The sequence below is a fragment of the Xyrauchen texanus genome, chromosome 48 (genome assembly GCF_025860055.1).
Source record: "Xyrauchen texanus isolate HMW12.3.18 chromosome 48, RBS_HiC_50CHRs, whole genome shotgun sequence".
Lineage (NCBI taxonomy): Eukaryota > Metazoa > Chordata > Actinopteri > Cypriniformes > Catostomidae > Xyrauchen > Xyrauchen texanus.
This window is the reverse complement of record NC_068323.1, coordinates 2,972,037-2,980,001: the sequence shown is the minus strand read 5'-3', so window position 1 is coordinate 2,980,001 and position 7,965 is coordinate 2,972,037. Positions and strand designations below refer to the sequence as shown.

Genomic DNA, 7,965 nt, shown 5'->3' with positions numbered 1-7,965 from the left:
TATAGAAAACAGTTTGGTTTTAAAATATGAATGTTAATGCATTAGATAGTATTGTTATCTGTCTAAAAGTCAGTCTAGTGTAACACACAGAAAGACAGTTTGTTGTTATGTGACAAGAAAACCATAAAGCAGGAAATGAAGTCACAGAGAGGACCACTCTAGACCCTCATGGCTGTGCATCAAGGTCAAGTCTTTAAAAAAAATAATCAGACCTTTTTATGACATGCAAGAGTAGTTTTGATTGTCAAATGGTATGACCAAGAAATTATTGTTCAAAAATGATGTATGATATTTGTAAAACAAATACTTTGATCTTATACGGATACGATTGATCCCAATGATTAAGAGGTCTACACGTGCATGCCTTTAAGGAACTAGTTTCACAATTTTTTTGTCATTAAATCTAAAGTAGTACAGTTGATACTGGAATAAAGCATTTTAAATATATATATATATGAAATTGACATGAATGCAATGATTACTAAGAGCTCTACTTTTTGCTTTGTAAATGGAAGTCTGTGAGGTTCACGTTAGCAGGACAGGAAGAAGCCCTTCACCCACTAGCTACACGCCACATATTGAGCAAGATGTCCATCAGAGCAAAACCACATTTCTTTCCAGATCTGAAGAAATCGGGCCACGACAGGTTTCAGTTTGACTCAAACTAAACTGAGCTTATAAATGTCAACGTGAATTCAGTGGAATCACATTCATTCTGATCACTTACCAAGACAAATACTATTTACACCAGGAACTTTATAATTACACATTAAACTTACGACCGAAAAGCAGTTGAAAAGCAGTGGGATTTCACCTTTACCGCTCAATTACTCAGATCCCGAAAGCAATATAGGAATCTATTTTTAATGAGAAAATAACAAATAAAAACTACAAATAAAATCTGCTGTTTAACTCCAATTTCTCGCAAGACAGCAAACCTTGCACCCAAGATATCAATCTGTGACGAAGTCGCATTTCACCAATCTTAAACTTTATGTTTGATGCCGCTTTAATTTGCAACGTTGGTTTATAATAGTTATAGATGGTTAATAATTAAAATAATGCCTTTATTTTTATGGAACGCCGTGTTTAATTACCATCATTACAGACATTTTAATCCAATTAATGTTGGTTTGAAACTAAACTGGCTTGTAATATTGAGCTTGTGTTTTGGTCAACTGTGGAAGGTTTTTGCAGCATGTAACTGATAACGCTGATCTGGAAGAAACACGCTGTTTTGTTAAGTAGCAAATACAGGAAATGATCTCTTCTATTGTGCCAGTTGTGTTTGTCACACATGCAAGAGCACAGACACATGTTTTCAGTGTAGGAGTTATTGTTCTTCTGCAGGCCAATGTTACATTTCAAATGTGTTAACCACAATGCGTTTCCACGAATTTTAAATCGCAGATCTCCAACGTCATCTTTCCAACCACAAGGCAGTCAAAAGGTGATAGAAAGTGACTCTTAAAATAAGCTTAAAGAGATCAAATATCTGGTTTTGTAAATGAGGCAAACTAAAGTTTGATATTAGCAATCGTTCCCTGAGAGCAGACGTATTTTTTAGGTTCATCTGCAATACGTCTATAAGACGTTTCCTCTTGGATGTCAATGAGACCTTCAGCAGATGTGTTTGAGATGTTTATTGTATAGACAGTTTATAAATCTGATCGTTTTAAGATGTTTAGCAGATGATAATTAGATTGTGATCTCAGAGAGTCTGCTATCTGAGTTATAATATCTTAAATATTACAGTTCAAACGTAACACATAAATATAGATATGAACACTGGTGCAGTTCTGTAAAACACAACACTGCTCTTAAAAATATATTTTACAGTTTATTTGTAATATTTACACATTTCAGTTAAACATTTAGGACAAATTTCCATCTGAATTAATAATAATCTTTGAAAAGATGACTGTATATTTAATGAATTAAGCATCATGTCCAACATAAATACTCATAAACATCTCAACTCAACATAAATTGATGCTTCATTTTTAATAATTAAATTTTTTAAAGATTACTCAATTCAGTTTAAAACACAAACCATAAAAAATGGCTGTTTTATGCATTTATATTTATGCATATACGTGTGTGTGTGCTATTGTGTGTGAGTGTGTGTGTGTGTTATTGTGTGTGTTTGTGAGTGTGTGTTATTGTGAGTGTGTATTTATCACTTTGTGGGGACCAAATGTCCCCATAAGGATAGTAAAACCCTTGTGGGGACATTTTGTCGGTCCCCATGAGGAAAACAGCTTATAAATCATACTAAATTATGTTTTTTGAAAATGTAAAAATGCAGAAAGTTTTCTGTGAGGGTTAGGTTTAGGGGTAGGGTTAGGTTTAGGGGATAGAATATAAAGTTTGTACAGTATAAAAACCATTATGTCTATGGAAAGTCCCCATAAAACATGGAAACACTACTGTGTGTGTGTGTGTGTGTGAGAGTGTGTGTGTGTGTGTGTGTGTGTGTGTGTGTGTGTGTGTGTGTGTGTGTGTGAGTGAGTGAGAGAGAAGGGGTTGTGTTGGGTTTAGGGGATGTGTTGGGTTTAGGGGATGCGTTGGGTTTAGGGGATGCGTTGGGTTTAGGGGTTGTGTTGGGTTTAGGGGATGTGTTGGGTTTAGGGGATGTGTTGGGTTTAGGGGATGTGTTGGGTTTAGGGGATGCGTTGGGTTTAGGGGATGTGTTGGGTTTAGGGGTTGTGTTGGGTTTAGGGGATCGCTGGGTTTAGGAGATGCATTGGGTTTAGGGGTTGTGTTGGGTATAGGGGATGTGTTGGGTTTAGGGGTTGTGTTGGGTTTAGGAGATGCATTGGGTTTAGGGGTTGTGTTGGGTATAGGGGTTGTGTTGGGTTTAGGGGTTGTGTTGGGTTTAGGAGATGTGTTGGGTTTAGGGGTTGTGTTGGGTTTAGGAGATCGCTTGGGTTTAGGGGTTGTGTTGGGCTTAGGGATTGTGTTGGGCTTAGGGGTTGTGTTGGGTTTAGGGGATGTTTTGGGTTTAGGGGTTGTGTTGGGTTTAGGGGTTGTGTTGGGTTTAGGGGATGTGTTGGGTTTAGGGGTTGTGTTGGGTTTAGGGGATGTTTTGGGTTTAGGGGATGTGTTGGGTTTAGGGGTTGTGTTGGGTTTAGGGGATGTGTTGGGTTTAGGGGTTGTGTTGGGTTTAGGGGATGTTTTGGGTTTAGGGGATGTGTTGGGTTTAGGGGTTGTGTTGGTTTAGGAGATGTGTTGGGTTTAGGAGACGAGTTGGGTTTAGGGGTTGTGTTGGGTTTAGGGGATGTGTTGAGTTTAGGGGTTGTGTTGGGTTTAGGGGATGTGTTGGGTTTAGGGGATGTGTTGGGTTTAGGGGATGCATTGGGTTTAGGGGATGTGTTGGGTTTAGGGGTTGTGTTGGGTTTAGGGGTTGTGTTGGGTTTAGGGGATGTGTTGGGTTTAGGGGTTGTGTTGGGTTTAGGGGTTGTGTTGGGTTTAGGGGATGCATTGGGTTTAGGGGATGTGTTGGGTTTAGGGGTTGTGTTGGGTTTAGGGATTGTGTTGGGTTTAGGGGATGTGTTGGGTTTAGGGGATGTGTTGGGTTTAGGGGTGTGTTGGGTTTAGGGGATGTGTTGGGTTTAGGGGTTGTGTTGGGTTTAGGGGATGCATTGGGTTTAGGGGTTGTGTTGGGTTTAGGAGATGTGTTGGGTTTAGGGGTTGTGTTGGGTTCAGGGGTTGCGTTAGACGATAGAATATATAGTTTGTACAGTATAAAAACCATTATGTCTATGGAGAGTCCTCATAAAAGATGAAAACGTGTGTGTGTGTGTGTGTGTGTGTGTGTGTGTGTGTGTGTGTGTGTGTGTGTGTGTGTGTGTGTGTGATAAAAGCACTAGTTTATAGAAGATAACCCACAAGCAGAACTGGACAAGGACACAAATAAAGTTGTATTAATGCTCTCTATCTCATTGGCAATTACAGCATGACACATAACATACAGTATTTAAGCACGACCTCCAGAGATCACATTTACTACATCACTTCACTGCAGACCACCAACCCCCAGTTACCTGCAGATACTCTATATGAGACAGGATGGATAAGATCATTTATTAAAACCACGAATCGCCTCAGACACGTCAGCACAGGGTTTAGAAATCTTGTCACAAGAATAATGCCTTATTTACTATGACAGAACTGACCAGACTTGTTGAGTGAGATTACTTTTGAAGAAAATGTATGGCACTGTTTTGTTTTATGTGTACTTTATACACTTTATAGGTAAGTTACTCGTCTATTTTATGTGGTCAGTTCTGTATTTTAGATAACTATAAGATATTGTTAAAATCAGTCAGGATATTCATGTATTAGATTATTAAAACATACTATATTTTTTAATTTAGTTCTAAAAGATCTAATTTCAAAGGTATTCAATATTAAAATAAGTAAACATCGGTGGGTGTCTTTAGAAAGATTTAGTTTTAAAAAGCTTTACAACTACAAATCTAAAGTTACTTCAGGGCTTTAAATATTAAGTACATATTCCTGTGTTTTCCAGGTGTATTCAGTGGTGAGACTGGCGAAATATTAGTGACTGAGGGAGATTCGGTCACTCTGCACACTGATGTTACTGAAATAAAGGGGATGATGATCTAAATTGGATGTTTGGACCTCAAGAAGCTCTCATTGCTTTAGTGAACCTAGCGAAGCCAAAGTTTGATACATATGATGGTGATGATGGGAAATTTAGAGACAGGCTAATGTTGGACTACAAGACTGGATCTCTCACCATCAAAAACATCCAAACCCGCCACTCTGGACTTTATAAACTACAAATCATCAGTAATAAGGTCTCAACCAAGACTTTCAGAGTTACTGTGTTTGGTGAGTAGAGAAATACACTTGTGGGCTGATATATTAAATGGGTGTCATAATTATGCATATGCCTATGAATAATAGGATAATTGCCATAAAACATTTTAAATGTATTTAATTATTTTTTAAATATTTTATTATCACAATAAACGCTCTCTCAACTAGAGGTAGACCGATATATTGGTTTTTACCGATTAATCGGTGCTGATATTGGTTATCAGTATTTTTCCACTACCTTAGTTATCTGTATCGGCAAAATCCACTATCGGTCGACCTCTAATCTCAACACATTTATCACTGACAAATAAAGCAGCTTTCTTGTTAACGGTTCATTTAATTTATTCTTCCAGCTGATCTGCCCATTCCTGCCATTACAAGTTACTGTCCAGACAGTCCTTCATCATCTGAAAGTTCATCTAAATGTGTGTTGGTGTGTTCAGTGGTGAATGTGACACAGGTGACTCTCTCCTGGTACAAAGGAAACCGTTTACTGAACAACATCAATGCCTCTGATATCACCACCGATCTCTCTCTACCTCTGGAGGTGGATTATAAGGAGAACAACATCTACAGCTGTGTGATCAACAATCCCATCAGACACCAGACTAAACATCTCAACATTACCGATCTTTGTCGGCCATGTTCAGGTAGGCCTACTATAGGTCAACAGTGATATTGGTGTTTCTTTTGTACGCAGTGAGACTTCTAGTGAAATACACTGTACTGAGCTACAGAGTGGTCTGCTTGATTCATAAACACTGGACTAAGATCAAATATGGTACTGACAGTGTCAGCCAATGCTAGTTTCACGATTCAAATTCACCAAACGAATCGTTCAGACCAACAAAGGCTGTTTCGAAAAGCATTGCAAGCTTAAGTTGATCATAGAGATCAGTGCCAGTGAAGTAAATGAAACTTAAGGGTTTGGGTCGTTATTGACATGCTTATTAATTGTATCCCCTAACCCAAACCCCTTATCTAAAGCTACGTCTACATTAATCCGGATACATTTGAAAATGGCGTTTCATTTCAAAACACTCTCCATCCACACTAGTGTTTTCCAAAAGTTCCTCATCCACACTGAAACCCATGAAAACGCTTAAATGGAAATGGTAAATGGTCTGCACTTATATAGCGCTTTTTAACCTTAGCGGTATTCAAAGCGCTTTACACTGCGTCTCATTCACCCATTCACACACAAATTCACACACCAATGACAGCAGAGCTACCATGCAAGGTGCTAGCCTGCCATTGGGAGTAACTTGGGGTTCAGTGTCTTGCCCAACGACACTTCGGCATGTGGAGTCATGTGGGCGCCAACCCTTCGATTAGTGGCTGACCCACTCTACCACCTGAGCCACAGCCGCCCCGTAAATCATGTTACTGCGCATGTGGAAAATCCCCGCTGCCTTTACGATATATGCGATTGTCCTCGTTTTCCATCGCCAGACACCAATTCCGAGTGGACTTCCCTTCACCTTTGAAGAACGCAATTGGATGGTTGTACAAACTAACATTTATTTTTTAACAACGCAATCAAAGTGAGTATCAGGCACAACAGAGCCGCTATAACACGGGCCGCCATCTTGATTGTTTTGATTTGATAGATCACATGACTAAAAATGCGTCATCATTTTCCAAAGCTGCCTGTTTTCACAGTCCACACTACAACGCGAAAACAGCATTTTCAAATGTGTCCACTTTGGAGTGCGTTTTCAAAAAGCTAAATTTTCGTGGACAAAAACGCTGTCCCAAAACGGAGAGAAAAAGATACGTTTTCAAACGATTAGTGTGGACTAGGCCTAAATCTTACCATAAAGTACACCCCCTTACTGTGATTTGAAGCGTAAAGATCATTTACTGTATCGTGGAAGAGGGTATTATGACGTTTTCACGATTAAGCCAACACGGACGAATTCTTACGACTTCTCCATGAGACTCAATTCGATTCAGAAGAATCGATTAATTCGCGAATCTGACATCGCTATCACCGAGCCGCTTTTTACATTTGCAGCCATGTTTTTTTTTTCCGCTGTGTGCGGTCGCAAACGTAACGAAACGATAAACATAAATGTTTCTGAGAAAAACTATACATTTCCTCTTTAAAGAGAAATGTTCAAAGTACCGACTAAACACACATCTCTGTTATTCTCTATTTTTCCAGCTCGTCTGCCGGTTCCTGTGATCATCAGAGACTCTTCACTATATTCTTCAAGCTCTAAATGTGTGTTGGTGTGTTCAGTGGTGAATGTGACACAGGCTGACTCTCTCCTGGTACAAAGGAAACAGTTTATTGTCTTCCATCAGTGTGTCTGGTCTCAACAGAAGTCTCTCTCTGGAAGTGGAATATCAGGACAACAGTATCTACAGCTGTGTGATCAACAATCCCATCAGAAATCAGACTAAACATCTCGACATCACTGAAGTCTGTCAGCCGTGTTCAGGTACAGCAGCGGTGATATTAGTGTTTATTATTTACTGATCTGTGTAGTATAATTTTTTCAACTCCGACTATCAGCTCTGACATGTTTTAGAGCATTCAGTCTTTGTTATTTATGCAGTAAGTTTGTGAAACAGTGCTTGGCTTAATTTCCAGATTACTTGCACGCCTCATTTTCATCATTTTCTTTTTCTTCAGACCGCATCCACTGTTGTGGTTACACTGAAGCTGTGATCCGATTGGTCATCTCTGCTCTGGTGGGCGTGGCTGCTGTTGCTGTACTCGTTTATGACGTTAAATCAAAAAAGGTTTATCAGGAGAGGAGAGCACAGAAATCATCGTCAAACATCAACCATGAAACCGCTGCATCTGTCGTCATTCTAACATCAGGACACTAGGGGACCAGATTATTAAGATGTCCTTTAGGTCTCTCAGGGTTAAAGGTGAATAAAAGGATACGTAGACTACATCTCATTCTGCCATTTATATTGGCCAGGAATTGTAAGAGTAGTATGGTAGGGTGCCATACCGACTATGGATTGGCCAATTTCTGTGGCATGCTGTCAACTGTACAAATAATATCAAAGTCCAACTTGATCCTGGCTGTGAACCAGACACACACACACTCTGTTTAAATGTTGACTGAAGACCCAACTGTTTATTTCAGGCATACT

The 7,965-nt window shown here is 39.3% G+C and overlaps 1 pseudogene; it reads left to right on the top strand.

Moving 5' to 3' along the window:
- Window positions 1-4,202: 4,202 nt before the first annotated feature.
- On the top strand, window positions 4,203-7,689 carry LOC127639468 (hepatocyte cell adhesion molecule-like; annotated as a pseudogene).
- The last annotated feature ends 276 nt before the right edge of the window (window positions 7,690-7,965 follow it).